This window comes from Neopelma chrysocephalum, unplaced genomic scaffold (genome assembly GCF_003984885.1).
Source record: "Neopelma chrysocephalum unplaced genomic scaffold, ASM398488v2 Primary Assembly neopelma1_26, whole genome shotgun sequence".
NCBI classification, from domain to species: Eukaryota; Metazoa; Chordata; class Aves; order Passeriformes; family Pipridae; genus Neopelma; species Neopelma chrysocephalum.
The window spans coordinates 26,665,423-26,685,171 of NW_020897695.1; the positions used below are offsets into that span (position 1 = coordinate 26,665,423).

At 37.5% G+C, this 19,749-nt stretch overlaps 1 protein-coding gene across 1 annotated transcript in view; it reads right to left on the bottom strand.

The window, feature by feature from the left end:
- Window positions 1-587: 587 nt before the first annotated feature.
- SALL3 (spalt like transcription factor 3) overlaps window positions 588-19,749 on the bottom strand; it is a 50,004-nt gene continuing 30,842 nt past the window's right edge. The window contains exon 6 of the mRNA XM_027676013.1: window positions 588-1,646. The gene's annotated coding sequence lies outside the window, so the exon portion shown is untranslated. The remainder of the gene's footprint in view (window positions 1,647-19,749) is intronic.

A 19,749-nucleotide genomic window follows, 5' to 3' on the forward strand; every position in this document is an offset into this window, starting at 1 on the left:
AAATGGCATTAAAAAAAACCCCTTCTCCTCAAAATAAAAATATCGACAGCCTAGATAAGAACAAGCTAATTTTGTCTCTTTATCAATTAAGCTTCCAAGAATACATGACATAGGAATAAGTTTATTTTTGTCTGATGATGCTGAAATCCTCATTGTGTTTGTTTGCTGTATTACTTGTGATTGAATAGTTAAGCATACAGTCTTAGCAATAACAAAATCTTGTTTAAAATGTTTGCCCTACATGTATTTTTAAATTATTAAAATAATAATTTTATTTTAATTAATGGCAGGTGCATGGCAGGTAATCAATGAATGTGGAGGTTAAATGAAAGTCTCCTGAGCTTGGTGTGACAGACAGCTGAAGTATCTGTGCCATCATATATTTCATGTAAGAAAAAGATGAAACACTTTGGATCATCACATCTGCAGTGAAACATTAATCTTGAAAAATATATTTTGAGCTCAAGAACTACCTTTGCAGCTTATTAACTTCTATAGGTACTTTCCCCTCATCATTCCTAAAAAGGATATTAATTGATGTAGGTTGCTGCTTAAAGACACAAATACTTTGCGAAGGATATATAGATACGTATTTTTATGAACAACCTCTTTGAATCATAACATCTGCTGGGGCTTTGAAGCATCCCAATACTATTATCAGCTGTTGTATTTAATCACCCCCCACATTATTTATCTCAGTCAGTGATTATTTATTTTTTGTTCAGAGACTTTGTGCTAAGATGGATTAAATTTTAATATCAACAGTGTAAATGAGTAGCTGAGAACAATAAAAATTTCCTTTCTGTCATAACTCAAAACTATTTCCACAGGCATCCATTATTTTCAATTGTAAAAGGGTTTGGTATGTAGCTTTTCCAATTCTTCACGAAACTAGATAACATTTATTTATTCCAGATGTTGCCTGCTATTAAAAATCAGAAACAAAGCAACATTATGAGATTATTATTTTATTTCTGTAGCATCTTGCACTGGGTATTATTCTTGCCTCTCTTTGTTTCAAATAATGTAATTAGTTCTCTTATATCAAATCATGATGTAAGCCAAAACTGTATAACTATGTAGTATTTTTATTATTACTACTGTCATAATTTAATGTTAGTGCATGACCGAGAATCTGACTCAACACAAAGGCATATGCAATATGCAAGAGGCAATAAGCTGCATGCAAACAGGAGAAAACCTATTAACATTGCAAAGGTTTTTGAGGTCTGCCTTCTTTAAATGACACAGTTGTTGAACACACTTTTTGGTGCTACAAGACATCTAGTCTTTCTTTTTGCCATATGACCACTCCTCCAGGCAACCAGCATGACAGATCAGACAGGTTTCAGAGCTGTCAAGCTTCACCCTAGTGGAAAAGTGAGATTGTGCATGATTTGGATACTGCTGAGCACATCCCTCCTGTCACAACTAGCTCAGCTCTCCCAGGTTGTTCAGATCATGGTACCCAATATTGTTATGAGTTTTCCAGAAGTGGTAACCAAGAAATACCATGAGTACATGTGCTTTATCTTCATTCTGGTGAAGAATTTTCAGAACCTCTTCAGGCACTTTTCCAGTTTCCTATGGTTTTCTCCCAATGAATTTTCCTTCGGTTGCAATTGTTATTTATTATATCCATTGCTCTGAAAAATAATTAGGATTAAAAACATTCTTTAATAACTGTATATTGTAATTAAAAAATCCTACCCTTTACAAGTATGAAACACTTAAAGTGAACTTCCACAGGTAATGTTGGTTTTTGCTATTATTTTCAACCTAATGTAATCTAAAATAGCAGCAGTTCCTCAATCTTTTCTCTTTCTAATCTGCTCTTCTGCCCAATTGCTCTCCCCATTAAGGACATTTTTCTAATAGCAAGTCTAAATGTTTCCTCTCTTAGTTTCAGGCCATTGCTCCTTATTCTACCAGAAAGTATTTATATTCTGTGATCATTTCTCCCTTGAGTCTCAGTGTTTTCTAGGCTGTATAAATATCAGAAGCGACCACACTGCAGGGTATCACTGCATGTGCTGAGGTACACCAGTCCTCTAGATGGTTTGTATCATGCAGGGTGTGACACATGCTCCAAGGCAAGCACTCTAAGTGTTTCTATGCTTTTCAGGCTCTTGCTTTCACTGAGTCCTCATAAATGCTTGCACTTTGAGGAGCAGGATTCTTTTTCTCTTGTCAAAAAAACCTCCAAAACAAATGATTAATTCCTTTTCAAAGTTGCACAAAGAAAAAAACAAACAAAACAACAAAAAAAAAATCCCCAAATCTCAGCATTTCTCTATTAGTCTGGTTTGGCAAGACAAAAAATAGCATCATCGTTCAACCTCCAAAACCACACAGGTTTTTAAATGCAGCTCTGTACACTTTATGATGACATTTAGTTACACTAAACACAGACTATTTTTTTCTTAAAACTTCTGGCTTAGCTATGTCAGGCAAATCATTAGACTCTCCACACCTCTTCTTTCCATGCTATCATTCACCTCTGACATGCTATTTCTACTCTCCCAGGTTATGTGGATGGAATTCTCTTCTCCATCCTGCCCCTGAATTCATTACTAAATCTCAAGCATCCTTTCTGTCCTCAGTCTGAATCCCCTACTCTCTCAGTCAGAGTCTATCCCAAGGCCTTCCAGTTTAATCTTTCAGATCCTCACCCCATTTCATTTTCTCTTTATCATCCTAGTCTAGACCCTTGTTCTTTCTTCCTCCTATTCCACCGAGGCATTTTTCTCCTTTGTATGTGGGAAGCCTTGAAAGGGCAAGAAGGGATGTGCCTGATCTCATTTTTGGTACCACAGAAGCCAGGAAGAACATCTGTAAAAAGCTAGAGCACACACACTGTAAAGATGCCTTTTCATTAAGGCAGCAGCCAGCCTAACAAGAGCATATGAAGACAAACATTTTCTAAAGACTTATGATGGGGCCAAATCTGGGCAGTTAATGTGCAATAATGACAAAAGACTCATCCCTGAAAGAAAATGCTGCAGTGCCACATCAGGCTTCTAATCACTTTTCCTAGCCATGTCCATAAAGATATCACAGTGAAAGAATTCTATGCACAGTTAATATGGACAAAGTGATGTGCTTTCCCAATCTCATTTTTAGAAGCAAAGGAAATGTTTTTGCAGTGAGCAAGCAAATAAATCCCACCTTCTCCAAATTCTCCATGGTGCATGTCTTTGATTAAAAGTTTAGTGAAATTGTAGACAACTGATAGTAGAATCTTTATACCACAGAGGCAGGCCATCCTTCACTAGAGGCTAACTTAAAAAATCCTATAATATTCTAATGTTTTTAGAGCCCAATTCTTCTTCATATATTATTATTCTGTATTTTATACAATTATAGAATAAATATATTTTTACTTACATAATTCTATTCTATATCATTATATGGATTATTTTAGATAATCTTTAGCAAAAATTAACACTAAAGTCCAAAGGACTTATTTGATATGTACGTACTTGGAGGTGAGTGGAAAATCTGATTTGGGCTGTCCTCCATTTCAGTATTATGATCTTGCATGGAGAATTCCAGCCGTAGGTATGGTATTTTTAAATAGGTGGTGCTGCTATCTAGGTTTCCTATCATGCTTTTTCATACAGACAGAAAACAGCAGCAATGATAAACATAAAGCTAAATATTTTAGTATGCTGTCTTCTGAAACAGATTTTTTAAAAAATTATTTGCCAGCTAACTTTCTCCTAGGTCATATCACTTAATTGTTAATCACTTTATGCTTGAAGTTACATTCACTTGTATTGAATCAGGCAATTGCTCAATGTGCCTTCAAAGCAGTCCATCATATGTATTTTTATCCCATCCTCTCCTACCTTCTCTGTGATCTTTGTATTTCTGAAGATGAGTAGGATCTCTTTTGGAGTTAGAAGTCTGATTTGAGGGGCATTGGACGTGTTTGGACAACCACAACCATTAATTTTGTGTTTCATCTGTAACAGAACATACTTCACCTGGAGATAATTTTTTTGCCAATTCACTTCCTTTTACTGGAAGTCACTGGGTGCTACATGGGTGGATAAAAAGCTTTGTCTTTCACCTTGGGGAGCTGACTGGAGCACTGATCTGATACTCAGCTGAGTGACATCCCAGTTACTTAGAAACTAGTCTAATCCTTAATTTTCTGGCCTAGCACAAAGCATGGATTAGATACAAGCACTTGTGTACATCCACCATGCACTAATTTATCATGTAGGAGAAAAAGAGGAAAAGGGAGGATATAAAATCCACTGTACCAGATCACTTATGCGCTCTCATCACCTAACGTTCTGCAGCATGCAATGGGCAGATGAGCTGTATAAACCTCAACATGTATTTATATGACTGCACCCTGATCAGTATGTAAAGTACGTATGTATGTATGTGCCCTGTTCTTTCCAGCTCTTGCACTTGCTTCAGCATCGTGCAGAAAGGATATTTAATTCCCATCTTTCTTCTTCCAGAAGCAAATCCCTCCTTCTTCAGCTTCAGTTTCCAGGAGACTGCTCAGGCACCAGATTGCTGAACATAGAGGGAAAAGTCCTTGTTCCCAGCAGAGCCTGATTTCATTTATAGAAGAAGTGCTGCTCTCCCTGACTTATTTGGGGAAGCTCTACTTCCTTCACAATTTTATTATCTTTGGCAAGAAAAACCCTTTCACAGCAGATGTTTATGGATTTGTGCTAATGACCCCCCATGTCAGCTTTCTGCAGTCTTGGAAATTGTCAGCAAGGAACCATTGAAGTCCTGGCCAAAAATCAGATGATTGGATAGCAAACATTTAGATATAGAATAAGATTGTTACAGGCAAAAAAATAAAAAAGAATATCCAGAATCAGGAGTTTGAAGATACCAGCAGCAACCACCTGCCCAGCCTGACCATCAGCAGCATAGACCAGGAAGCACCTGTGCTGGAGAAGCTGACAGAAAGCAGAGTCCTGGGAATTGAGACACTAATCAACACCATTAAACAGGCATCCACCTGTGCCTTCTAAGACTTGTATACTTTTCAGAATAGGTCCAACAAATTGATGAAGATGGAGGATCACAAGACCAGTCTTTTCCAAGCTGTTCCAATGAGCAGGTGGAAATTTGGATTCAATAGACATTTGAACTCAATCAGGCTTAATTAACACCTTGGCTAGAAACTAAATCTTGAGGTTTGTGGAAGACATGGAAGATTTGGCTATAGAACAGGGAATAGTCAACAGGATTTAGTCTAGCCATTGGAGAATATTGCCTCTTTAAAAAAAGATAATATTTGTTTGTACTGAATCCATGTTTCAGTTTAGTTCTCTATCTCCTCCTGAATGTAGATATTATAAAATATGCAAATAATTAGGGATAATGGTACAGTCTTTGGGTGAGGGAATATTGTTTTGTCCCTAAGGTTATAATTAACTAAGGGCCTAGCCAAATGAAGAATACATAGGAGTATCATAAACCGTTAACCTGTCTTTGTCTTCCCTAATTAAAAATTAATACTTTGATGCCTTGCTAAAATCAAGGTTCAAGTGTTGCAGCATTGTTATTATGTAATGATCTAAGCTGTTTCCATCCAATAGTTCGTTAAAACAAATTAAAAACCCCATGAATTTCACCACTTTCTCCTCCCTAAGCAAAAGAAGAAGGGGCTCTGAATTGTTCACTGCAAAAGCAATTGTGGCAGTTTGGGTTGTTGTCACCCCTACACTTTCCTCAGCTACCTCTCGGTGTCAGTCCTTTACAGACATTATAAATGTCCCCATAAAACACACTGCAAAATACCCCAAAAATTGTGCATACTGTTTATATATATATATAATACCAGATAAGAAAAAAGCTGCTCCAACCGTCACCTTGCGCACAGTTCACTTTCCTAAAAACAGACGTCTTTTTTTAAGATGTCCAAGACTTCTACAAGGGCCCAGCAAACATGATACAGGGCTAGAAGAGGCCTACACATTTCTGAAGTGGTGGCCTAAGAGAGATATGTGAGGGCATCTCAGATGACACTATATTCATATATATGGGAGACAGAATCAAGCCTCTCATGTCCTAGTAAATGCCACTTCTGGTCATCTTGGCCACAAGGATGAATTAACACAACCATGTTCACTACCTCGTGGGTTGGCAACAGCCAGCTCGGACTTTTCATTTGCTTTTTTTAGGTGCAATCATTAAAAAAAAAAAAGTACTTCAGCATGTTACTTAACATTTCTTGAAGCTAGTTTCTTCTTAGTTTAGACATACTTCTGTGTGTAAGGGAATGGACACACTACTGTGTAAGGCTCTTATTCAAGAGAGGACCAGAGAAACTAGACAAAGTAGCCTCCTAATTACGCAGATCTTAGCTTTGTCATTCAGCTTTGCCCCTTATAAACTACAGGTCTTATCATTCACTTACATCCTAATTATTGATGGAATTTCTTTTAACTCTTTGGTTTGTAAAGTTGACATGCTGGTTTTCTTCACAGAGGTATTTCAAGATGAGTAACTGTTGAGGAAAAAGGGACTGTAAATAGGCCTGCTTTGAAAAATATGAAACAGACTGTCCCTAACATAATTCAGAAAAAATATACAAACCTCACCTTTAGTAAGCTTTTGCAAGATTTCCCCAATCTAGCATTCTCAATGTAAGAAACCAAAAGGAACTAATATTTTTCTGGAACCTCACAGAAATAAGAAACATTTTGACAGCAAAAATCCCCACACTAGATAAAAATTATTATCTATGAACATATTAGCTTGCAAAAATAAAACTGTCAAATTATTAATCAACTCACACAACAGTCAGTCACTGAATATGGTTTTCTTTAATTCCTAATGGATTTTTAAGACAAAATCTGTTCCAGCCTATAAGTAGTAATTCTTAAAGCAATCTGCATAAAGTACTTGTAAGGTAGCTAGAGAAAATAGGACGTTTTTGCAATGCCACATTATTTCCAACAAACAACCTTAGTTTGTACCAGAAAACAAAAACTGCAATAATACACAAAAATAGTATTTTAACTGCATAGGTTAGATTACTTTAACAAAATGTCAAGTTCATGCCCATTCTACTTATCACTTTGAGTAGGTTTGTATTGCCATGGAAAAGCATTAGAGAAATGAATAGTTCTTGAGAAAGGTAGAGATCAGACACCAGAACACAATTAAAAAAAAGAATTTAATAAAGGATGATAGGTGTTCTGTTCAAATTCTAAAGAGAGTTCCCATAAGGACTGCATGAGCTACTGAAATATTATCCACATTTTACAGGAGGTTCAGCTGCATATGTGGTCAGCAAGGACATGCATGTGCCTAGTTGGTCTTTTACTAATTCAGGGCAGGATTGTAAAGGCCAATATTGTAGATGTCTTCTGCTCATCTAGTTGAGCATAGAGTCAAGATCACACAGGTGCTAAATGTCAGACATTGCACCCAATCGGTACCTGTTTTCATGACTGAAGGAGTCAAGAGACTGAGCTGAGATACAGCTGTTTATGCTCTGTACTACTAGATTTAAGCAAAATGAGTCCTATGCTGTTGTGCATCTTCCATGTGTTACTTTCTGGTGAAGGAGGCAAGTAATGGCAACAACTCTCTTCATTGTCCTGCTCCTCACTGCTGGGCTCTCCTCCATTACTTTTCTTTGGTTTGTGTGAAGGAGTCATTGCCCTAAGCAACATTACCAGCAGACCCAGGGGAAAAGACCTTGAAAGCTGAATAACCGAAATGGATCTTGATTCCATGCAGAGTTACCTAAATAAAGCTGTAATTCTTAGTTATGCTAAACACCAATGGGTCTGTGTGCCTCCAGAAGAATGCTGAAATATTCAGCTGTGGAAACTTTGTACTACATCCTTCTGGTGTGTGGAATGAGGAAGAAATAGTTTTGTGACCTGTTTATAACATTTAATGCTCTAATTACATCATCTTTCTTCCAAGGAATAGATAGCCACATCTCATAATGCCAGTTTTACCTAAAGAAAGATATCAGAACCATCATTTGAATGTTTGTATCTCATTAAAAAATCTGTTTTCTTTTTTTTTTTCAAGTTACACTGAAGATTGTTAGCATCTTGCCAGCCTCTGAACCTTCCTCAGCAGTTCTTATTTTCCTCATTGACTTTAGTGGGAGTTTTGGACTTTTCTAAATTAACTGTAAACATTCAGCTAAAAGACCTAGACAGCATTGTGTGTGGCTCAAATGAAGCCATCTGCTTAATGTGCAGCCGTACGTTAAAAATGAAAATAAAACCACCATCAACAAAACCAGAATGTTTTAGGAAGTATTAAGAAATGGAATAGAAGACACTTTACAGAAGACATTTATCATATGGTCCTATAAATCAATAGTTACCCTTCAGTTTTGATCCTGCTTACTGTCTGTCAGCACTTCTCACAAAACAGGGCAGAAATACAATAAACTGAAAGGACTTACAGGCAAGTGATCAGAGGCCATGAAATAATTCCACATGGGGAGAGATTAGGTCTGTTTATGAGGCAGACGAATAAGAGGTGACATAATATAATTATCTTAATATCATTATAATCCTAGCATCCTAGTGTAAATTCTAGCAGTCAGTTACTCCTTAAGTTGCACTACAAAATTGAGGAGACACCCTATGAAATAAAAATAACACAGTTAAGATGACTGGCAATGTTTCTGTGTTGTACAGATATTCTTTGGATCTCCAGGTCAAAAAGTACTGTTGTACTTTTGTAAAATCAAAGGGGATTTAGAAATACATATAAATTAACGCTTCCTACTAATCTGTTACAATGAAAGTTGGTAAGGGACCAACAAACCCTCACTTTCTGAGGAACCGAATCCCTTGTGCCTGCTCACCAGTCGGGTGCCATATCCAAAGAACTTAATTACTTGAGATTTTAATTCCTCATTTTAAAAAGAGATCTAGCCTAAAAGAGCAATTGGTGCAATATGGTTATAATAATAACCAGCGCATGTGGGCTTTGAGGACAATTGTCTGGCAGCTTTTAAACTGGATACGTTCCCCTTTACTCTGCAGTGAATATACATCAGTGAGGTTGGGCATTCTGCCAGATCTAAGCATACTTTGAAAACTGCTAAGCATCTAGTGGAAAGTTCCCTGCCCATGGCAGGGGGGTTGGAGGTAGGTGATCTTCAATGTCCCTTCCAACCCAAACCATTCTATCATCCTATCATTCTATAAACTTGATCAGACATCCCTAAACTTAACTCTAAACAACTTGGAATAAGCTTTCCTGCAGTCAGAAAAAATTCTACCCGCGTTATCAAAGTAAGATGCATTCCATCTGATGGGTCATGTCTAAAGCAATGTTTGCACTTCCCATCATTCAGCTTCCTGTCCATCAGAGCAGCTGTACCACAGAAACCATTTTAGCTTCAGTTAAGCCAACTGAAGAAGGTGATGACCGCTATCAAGTGGCCTTGTCCTTGTGGTAATTTATTTGGTGGGTACCTCAGGATATTTCCATATTGCTAATGTACAGGTCGTATTCATGTGAAAAAAGCCTATAGTCAACTGGACTACATATATATTTGCATGTGCACATAAGCATGTCCCATGAATAAAGGCTGCAAACAGGAATTATGGTTGGTATATATGCTTTAGCAGATCTTGCTTAATTTGCCTTCTGATGTCTGTCTCAGGTAACTAAAATTCAGCCATGACATGATGATATGAGAAGTGACTCCCAGGACATTTTTCCTTCTTTTTCCCCTTGACTGATGTTTTTAGTATGCATTTTTCTTCTGAATCTTACTTTAGGAATTAAATATCACATAGAGAAATATACCCACTATGTTATAGGATGTTTTATTTCCAAATTTTGCTGCTCCATCATAAAGTGTTCTAAGAGGATTTTTTATTTATTAATTTCTGCATTGCTGAAAATACAGTAATCTCACTTTCACCAATCCTGTGCAAACATACTTGCTTCATCAGGAGTTAAAATCTGTCCATATGCCTCTTGCCTTGTACCCAAAGTCTGGCTGAGTAGCGAAATGCACAAGAAAAAAACTAATATATTGAAATATCTGTTTCACAGCCATGAACATCTGTCTCCTCTTCAAAAGTAACATAGTGTAATCTGGATATATATTCCCAGAGTGGAACTTTGGTAATTCAGATTAGAAGCAATTCTTGATGTTTTAAGGAGCCTTTTATTACACAAACAATTACACAACCCACCAGCACAGTACACAGAAAGGGAAAAGTAGAAGTTTATTTAGCAAGAAGGCTCCTGACAGATGCCAGCACAACTGGGGCAGCTAAATTGGCTTTTATCAATAACTCTTTCATCCAGCTTGTAAAAAAGCCTTCTGGGTCTGAGCCCTCAGCTATGCCCTAAGCATATTCAGGCATACCAACCACCCCAACATTTCATGTGTGGCTTAAGCATACTAGTTCATCCACTTTTTCCCCAAAGCTTTTTTATCTTTCATAACTGCTCTTCGTTATTGCTTTATCTCCCATGTAGCGAGTATTGAGATCAGAAAATATTTTTAATTCCAATCCTGTATTCTGTGAAGTTCAGTCACTTTTGAGCAATGTATTTTTGTATTTTGAGCAATGAAATCTTTGCTTTCCTTGGGCTGAATTGTCCGGCACTAACATATATGTATCTCCAGGTTTTAATACAAGAACTGAAAGTTTAACGTTTTTGCATGTGGACAGGATTTCCTTGAGTTTCCTGACTTGCAGTAAAGTTTCTAACTTCCCTCATACTTCCCTTCGTCCCTTTCTCCATACCCAAGATTGACAAAATCCCTACCTTGATTTTAAGTCAAGTTTAATTAAAATTGGTGCATTACCTTTGGATGGTTTATTTTGCAGTCATTGTCTGGTAAGCTTCATAACCTGGAGCAATGCTTTGCTCTGAACTCTTATTTTTTAACTCCACTGATCCTATTTCTAAGTAAATTTAAGCCATGATATTTAATTAAGGAATAATGTAAATACAGGTCAGGCTGCATTTTTACAAAACTGTAATGTGTAAAAAGCATTCATCCTATAGACAGTACCTTTAAAAGAAGTCAAATTTGCACGAGCAATTCAAAATAAGAAGTTTAAGACATCCATCTATTCCCATAGTAATGTACGCTCTCTGTTTCAGCATTGGTGTAGTCTTCATGAGCAGCCTTTTGATTTAACATCATTACTCATTAAATTAATATTAAAAAATACATGAAATACAGCTGTTTGACTTGGGTTTGCTTAAACCGTCTTTTTTAATTTGCCTAAATTTAATAATTATAAATATTTGGAAGTCAGGAAAGTAATAATTTATTACATAGAAGGCCAAAGCTTATTCAGTAACAATTGCAAATAGCCTATTAGTCTTAAGTGCAGTTGTGGAGTTGCAGCTGAGAAAAGTTTTGAACTGTACATAATTTTCTACAAGATAATTTTCCTGCTATTAAGAGGCATAAAACATCAAATTGTTTACCGAACCTTTTAAAAAAAATTATACTGAATTAAAGTTCCTTTGAATCTCTATTCATCCATAAACTAACCTCTTATTTTGTAATGAAACTGGCCAGCTGTGCTTTCAGTCATACCAGATCAGGTGTGGCTGCTGACTGTCCTAGACAACCAGACATCTCAGTTAGTATGGCTTATTTCCTCACCACAGGTAAAAACATTGAATATTATGATTCTACTATTTTATATGTTTAATTTTAAATTTAAGCAGGATAAATTCACTTCTGTTCTTAAGAATTTGCAACCATGATCTTCTAACATCTCATTTTTCTTCTGCTTGACACATTTTTTCATGATGCTGAAAGGAGCAGGAGGAAAAATAGTCCACCAATAACCCACCAAGGTAGCCCTCCCAAGATTAATGGTCTCACTGAAATCTGTGAATACAATAAATAGTATTTTTCCCATCTCAGTGATGCAAACAAAGCTTATGCTTCCAGCAGGCCGCAAAGCTGAGTCAGACAGAGAACACAGGACACACAAGACACACAGAGAAACAACTCATTGAAGCTTTTTGTCATTCTTCTCTGTCATACAGGATCAAGGGATGGAGTGGGCTGACCTGCTTCTCCCTGCAGTTAATGGGTGGGCTCCTGTGGTCTTTGCCAGCTGAGGTAACTGGCTGGCTGGCTCTACGGTAAAAGTGGGAGGAAGCGAAGGAAGACAGTTTGGCTGCCATCAGTAACATGGAAGTGGACACAGTAAAAAAAAAAAAAAGAGTGAGACAGGGCTCCCTGGGTCAGAGAAGATATTGAAACAGTCTAGAGTAGGTAAAGGGCAGCAAATAACAGTCATAAAAATAAAAAGAGCCTGATTAGGAGAGAAGGAAAATAGTAGTTGAAGTAAATTTGTATTTATATTTTCAGTAATGTTCAGATGTAATGTGACTCAAACAAAAGCAGAAAAGTCTGACCATGGATAAATATAGACATGTAGATCTGGTCTAAAAATGAAGTAAATAATTACAGTTCAAAACCAAGCACATAGAAAATGCAATACCAGAATAAGCACAATGCTTTTGGCTGTTTTCTCTGAGCAGCACTGCTGTTTTATTGAGAGTCAGGATAACTTAAAAAATTGAAGCTCCTTCCTCCACATCACAATTATAAGATGCTCACAAAGGCTGAATGGAGTTAACTATGCAAAGCCTAGGCAATGTTGAAGTCAATGTTTTGATCTATGGGGCCTGAATTTGGAAAGAGCAACTTGATTTCAAGTCAGCTGAAATTTTAAAATACCCTAAAAGATTAGATCCATTGCCCTGAAATAAAAAAAAAAAAAACTAACCAAAAAAAGTATTAAAACATTCATTTTTCAGGATCTCTGAAAGCTTATCATGTGAAAGTGTGTAAATAAAAACTGCATATATTGTTTCAGTTAGAAAAAACTAAATATTTGGAGTGACATTTCAGTTCTTTTTAGCTCTTCCTTGCTTATGCAAAATGGTCAGCTATCTGAAAGGCAAAAAGAATTGCCACTGAAGGAAAATACCACAGCTGATACCTCAGACCTCTGCACTGGCAAGTCAAATAATAGCCAAATCCAAACAATAAAATGAAACTAATATGATTTTTTGTGGTAAGTTTAAGAACAATTGAAGGCAACTAGGGTTGAATAGCACAGAGAATATTGCAAAACAAAAGACATTGCATCCTTTGAAGAGAATGAAAATAAGATGGGAAAAAGAGGACTAGGATCAACATGGATCAATGAGAACCAAATCATGATAATTCCTAAAACTATAGATGAAGAGTATTAGACAAATAAAATCTGTATTGATCAGTACACTGTCAGAACAACTGGTAAAGAAGTCACACTAAAGAAAAAGAGGCTGTGGTTGAAGATAGAGAGACGAAAAGTCTTCTTTTAGAAAATGTAAGATTGTGATCCTTTTGGCGAATACAAGTCTCAATGTTCCAAAGCTACCGAAAGTCCTGAGTGACAGAGGCACCTATGACCAAATATTAAATCTTTCCATATTATTGATGCCACCACCACCTCTGTCCCACCTCAACCCTTCCCCCTCCTCTCCCCCCCAAAAAAATTAAAAAACCCCCATCCCTGGCTCGTTTTGCACTTGCACTGGAAACGGCTATTTTATAGTAGCATAGTAAACTCGTTTAAGACAGAGGAAACAGCCATACAGGCATAAGGCATCTTATAAGGTCCTATGAATAGGTACTATATTACATACAAATCTATCCATGTGTATTTTTTTAAATACGAAAAGTTGACTGATGACTCTTAGTACAGTATCTGTATCATTATCTCTAACAGGTTAGGCCCACTCCCATTTTAGGACTGCTGTGAAGGCTAACAGTGGGACTCAGTCATTAGTCGTTAGAGCTGTGCCTCTAACCTCCACACATCCATCTCGCTTTGCAGGCCTCCCCACCTATCTTATCCCAGCAGCCACACACATGAGAGAGGGAAAGGTCCTTTGACAGCTAAATTGTCCCTCTTGCAAATGCACGGGATTAGCCTCTCTGCCAATTTAGCTATTATCTGTCTAATCCTCCTTTTTGAATAATCTCCTTCATGCCATGTATCTAAGTCCTATCCGAGCCACCTAATCAGGCTAAAGCCATAACTAGTTCACTGAGAAGATCAAGTTGGAAGCTCTGCAACTGGGAATGAATCTTGGTCTAAAGAATAACCAGTTTCTCCTTGGCTAGTGTGAATAGAGCCAAGAAAGTGAGATGTTCTTATATAAAGGCAGGTTTGAACATTGTGTCAGAGCTTTGGGGGGGATGTGAGTGGCAGACAAGAATTAGGGAGAACTGTGGCAGGTAAACATGGAATAGGCAGGAATCAGAGACATCTATGGGGAAGTTGAGGAGTGGAAGCCAGAAAAGTGGGAGAAAGGCAAGAGATGGGCTTAGACAATTAACATTTACATTAGCATTAGAGCTGTGGTATAAAATCCACAATGAGATCAGTGACTAGATGGAAAAATCCACCTTTTACCTACCTTTTGTGTAGTGTTAGAGTATTAGTTAGAGTATTAGAGTGGATTCAGTGCTGAAAGCAGGCAGTATTTATGGGTGGTCATCTCCCTTGAGGTCCTGATGGGTGCTGCTCTTAGCATTTTTGATCAAAACAGACACACCTGAATGTACGTTTAGAGGCCTTTCACTAGCCTCTAAAACAAAATATGAAACCATATGCTTCACTTCAGTTCAAGTGCTGGAAAAGTCCAGTGAGTTTGTGAGACACCTCTATTCCAGCAGACCTGCCTTCCCGTGAGAACTTTGCAGTACAATAGCTTGCCCCCTCCCCAATCAAGAGAGTAAATCAGTAAAATTTCCTCATATCATTGGACATCTGTGGGACCCCTTACGCTTCCAAGCACAGAAGTTATTTCTGAGAACAGAGCACAGCCCTTTGCACTCCTTTGACCACATTATGACAACTAAGGTCCAGCAGTGTACATGAACCAGCCAGATTTTTGTTACATAAAATAAAGGCTACCATACTTTTTATTGGACTAGGATATCAGATTCCTAAGAGAAGTTATAATAGAATTGAGTTACAATGTCAGTGTGATAAAAAGTATCACATCATTGCTCTGTCCTTTTTACCTTATTCATTCACAGATTGAAGTTTCCTGGATTTCTGTCAAAAGAATTAGTCTTTTAAGAATAGAAAAGACCAATGTCATCTTTATACAGTTTGGGAATTCATCTTGAGTAGCCCAGAGATTAACAATATCAGCGATAATTGAGTCAAAGGCGTCTATGGAGTACACTAACAACAAAATAGACCATGGAACAAAAGACTGGTAATTCAACAGTGCACAACTGCTGAATAATCATTTTAACCTTACCAAGGGTCAGGATGGCAAATAAAATAAATAAAAAATGAATGAGTTTAAAGAAGGGAGAAGGAAAAGAACAACAATGTACTGAGGGAACTAAGCAGTTTTGAAGAAAAATGTGTGCAGAACAGAAATTGTACAGCTGTTAACAGGAAGGAAAAATCAATTTTACACCACATAAAGGGATACGTTTACATCATTATGATTATGTTGGGAAAGGATTAGAATTTCACTTTCCTCAAAGCATTCTTGCAATGTGTCATATGATTCTTCCTTATCTGATGATCATGATGATGCATAAAGAATAGCACCTCTCAAGCATCACTTTATTCAGTAACAGATCACCTTGTGTCCCTGAGCTCCCTGACTGCCAGATCTCATGTCTTTGTTTTCCATAGGTAAATTTAATTAAACCAGCAGAAGTGGAGTTATAATGGTTCACAAACACTGGTAGTAACTAAAGGGGAGAAAAAGGTGGGGGAGGAGGGTAGAAAATGTGCACATATTCAGGAGCTCAATAGCATTAGATAGGCAGATTGATCCTAAAATTGGCATAGCCAAGAGATACAGAAGAAAGCACAAGTCTGACAGCTGAATTCAGATGTTGGTGGCATAGGAAAACACAAATCATCATGGTAAAAAACACAGGTGTTTCAGAAATGGAGTAGTTAAACAATTATTTGCTCTTTCTTTAAATACAGTTTTAAAATGGATCACTCTGATTTGAGTACAAAATATGCTTGCACATATGCAAGAACAGGGTTGACCAATGCCCATAAGTAAATCCATTCCATATGTCCAGACTAGAATATTTTCATTTCATCCAGTTTCAGCTCTTTTTTATTTCCCAACTACTCCATCCAGAAGGGAATAGCAGCAATGTGAATCATGCAAACTAATCCAGACCCAGGGAGACTCAGAGGTGGCAAGTGTGAGCCCCTCCCCACATCCTGCTCCTCCCTTCTCAGGTGTGTAAGTGACCACTATTTTAAATTGTATTTGGCGCCATACAAAAGCAACTGCATCTACAGGCTCAGTTACAGTTCATTCTGCATGGGAAGAAGGTCTACATGAGAGGAAAGCCTTCCTCTCCATCAACAGCATTTCCTGAGTAGTTTAAAATACCATCAGAAAGTCAGAAATCAGCCTGGAGGCAGTTAACTGCAATGAGCTGTGTATTGGAAAAACTGCCTTCACCTCCTGCCCAAGCATGTCAACTAACGGGGAATGATATTCTTTACCATTTGCTTTGCTACCTCAGATCTTCTTTACTACCATTTCCCCCAGGACAGATGTAAGCCTTCCTCATTTCCTTCTTACCCTACCTGTGCAGACACTGGGAGTTGCAGAAGCTCAAAACAGTGAGAAACAGGTTCTGGCTGTGTTTGTACCCTGGCTGAATGAATGAGGGGAGAGCATTTCCTAGAGCTGGTGATGGCCTAAGAAAGCTGCTGTGTGCTCATGCAGAAGGTAACAAGACTCTGTTTCAACTACAGCTTTGTGGCAAATCTGCCTCCTCACTCAGCATCTTCCCCACCCCAACTCAGGAAAGCTAAGTTTTATTTGAATAAAAGCTTTTATTTAAACAAGCTTTTAAATAGAAAAATATCCTTAAGGAAGCTAGAGAGAACAAAATCAACTGTGTTACACTCAATTCTCTGCCTACAGCAGAGAACTGTAGATGTATTCTTCATTCAAGCCAGTCACTAACTAAGAAGCAGAAAGGTCTGCCGAATTTCCCCACAACCCTATGACATTTTTTCCATCACCCATGAGGCGTGGCTGTCTGCTTCACAATCTTCCTTTCAGCCTTTTGGTCTCTCCAAGATACCAACTGAACAGATCTGCAGTGACTCTGCTGGACTCCACTGGTCTGTCTATCCAGTCTCTCCCTGAATCTATTCAGTAGCATTTCAAGAATTTTCCTCAAGAAGTCCACCCAGTTTCTTCAAAGACAATAAAGCCAAATTACAACAAATCCATCAAATACACACTCTTCCACTGTTACAGCAACAAATTGAGCCTCTAGAAGGGCTGAAAGGCCAATTTTATGAGATCAAAACACAGGTGATGTGTCCTGAAGTGCTGGTGATAGTCCTAGATAAGAGCTTTGTTTAGCTGAGATGCACTTTATATATCCAGAATGAGCCCATGTAAGTTATGGTACTTCTGTAACTTGCAATAGGCCAACATTTATAGCAGTCAGTGGAGCAATTATAGCTTTAAAGTTTGACACTGAGGCAGAAGCAGGGCTGATAATTAAAAATGAGTGATTTTCAGAGTGTGAAATACTGAAGAAAAGTAATAAATTGTAAGTAAGGTTTGTCTTAAGGCACATAAGAAAAATCAAGCAGTTAATGAAAAGCCTGCAGTCTGTACACAATGTATATGCACTATGTATTACTTCTGTCTTATATTCTTTGAAGGCATTGTATAAAAGAGATTTTTTACTAAATGTGGAATAGCCCAGATAGCTCTCTATCACTTTATATCTCCCTCCCTCCCTCCCTCCCTTTCTTCCTTCCTTCCTTCCTTCCTTCCTTCCTTCTCCTGTGAATCTTTCTTGTCTTCTGCTTACTTAGTTCTGTGCTATGGTAAGGCTGCCTACTTTGTTTTAAGTTGCAGCAAAAGCTGGAGGCAATAAGTGACATAAAGCAATCTTTTCTGATCATTTTGGTAGCAATGCTTTAATAGGTGACTAAAATCTCTGAATCCCTCTGAAAGAAAAAGATACCCTCCCAGTTCCTACATATTAACCACAAAATAACTCATGAAGGACTACATAAGGTAGATACATCACTCCAAGAGAAATACAAACTTCAGAGTTGGGCACAAGCTAGTGGGAGTTTGGTCTCAGAACAGAGGATCAGCTATCAAGGCTGTGCCCTACTTATACATGTACACAGAAAAAAAATGTAGACAAACCTACCCTGTTCAGCCAAAGGTAAGAATTTCAAGGAGTGCATTAACTGATGTATAAACAAATAAAACCAGCAATGTGATGGCTGTTGGTGATTTCTCTGAATGTTTTCACTTATGCTACAACTAGTTATGCAGTAATACATCCTGCGAACAGAACAGTACAATTTGTCAGAGTACAAAATAGCATGGAAAGAAGCCAGTTATAAGAATAATGATAGCAGAAGTCAAATACAAGCTGAGAAAAGCTTACCTCATGTTAATGAACTGGCATATAGATAAGTTAAAAACAAACCACAAAAAATCCATATCAAAATCCCTGGCAGAGCTTCAGCTCTACTGTAATGCTGTAATCATGAAAACTATAGCACATCAATTTTAAGTGCTCAGGAGAACAGCCAAATCTCTGTCTTGCAATGGAGAAACAGGGGCTTTTTTCTGTTTTCCGATATCCTGTTAAGATCTTGCTTTTGCTGGGTGTTTTTTTCAGCAATCAGGTATGGTAGGGCTCAATGATCCCAACCCAGTGGGCAAGTTCTAACCTTTGTAGACCATGAATGGCATCTCAACACAGACTCCAAAGCTGTGGCATGATTTCAGCAGCTGAAATCTGCTTTCTGAAAACTTTTACCCAAAGTTTTCCTTTGACTCTGTGACTTAAGACAACTCAAATAAGGTAATTCATTTGAAGCATTTGAGCGAAACTTTACATTTTAAGTCTTCATAAAAATCAATGCTAAGAAATCTGTATCAATATCTCAAGCCTCTGAAGACTTAACCCCAGGAGCTGTCAAGAGGCTTGACTGGCAGGCACTTCCTCAGAAACTGTAGAACAATGCTTAATGCTCTGGCAGGCAAAATCCCATTGCTATCACAAAACTAGAAGCTTGAAAAGCAGATGACTCAGAGGTATTGGCATAACAATCTTTCAATTCCATATTATTTTAGTGTAGTGTTGCTAGGTTCTGGGATTTGGTTTTATTTGAATAGTCATTATAATGACTTGAAGTAGACTTTAAATCTTGAAGGATTTGTCTCTAAAAAATGAGCAACATCTCTGTATTTTACAGGACAGTTTCCTCGAAAGGATATTGCACTTGAAGTGGAAACAGAGAAGAGTAGTCTCACTGGACTACAGGCAGAGCCAAACGATTTCTAGGCATTTTTTGCAGTGCATTATTCTCTCAAAAGAATATATATGGTGGAGAACATGGTAGAAGAACATTGTAGAATGCTTAGCCCATTTAAAATGCAGCTAATTGACCTTCTTAGAATAAATATTTAAATGTTTTAACAATGGTAATGAGAAATATAGACCAAATATTGAATTGGTTGTAATTCCCAAGTCAAATCTGCCAAATTGTATGCCTTTCAGGTTTTGAGAGTGTTTTCTCTAAGTTACAGTTCTGAATCCAACACCCTGTATTCAGGGTAGTGAATTGGTAAATTAAACTCTTTATTGACAATTTTTTGGGCAAAAATGGAAGATAAATTGATTTTCTTGGATGCTGGTATTCTGTAAGATTGAACATCCCCAGAGAGATT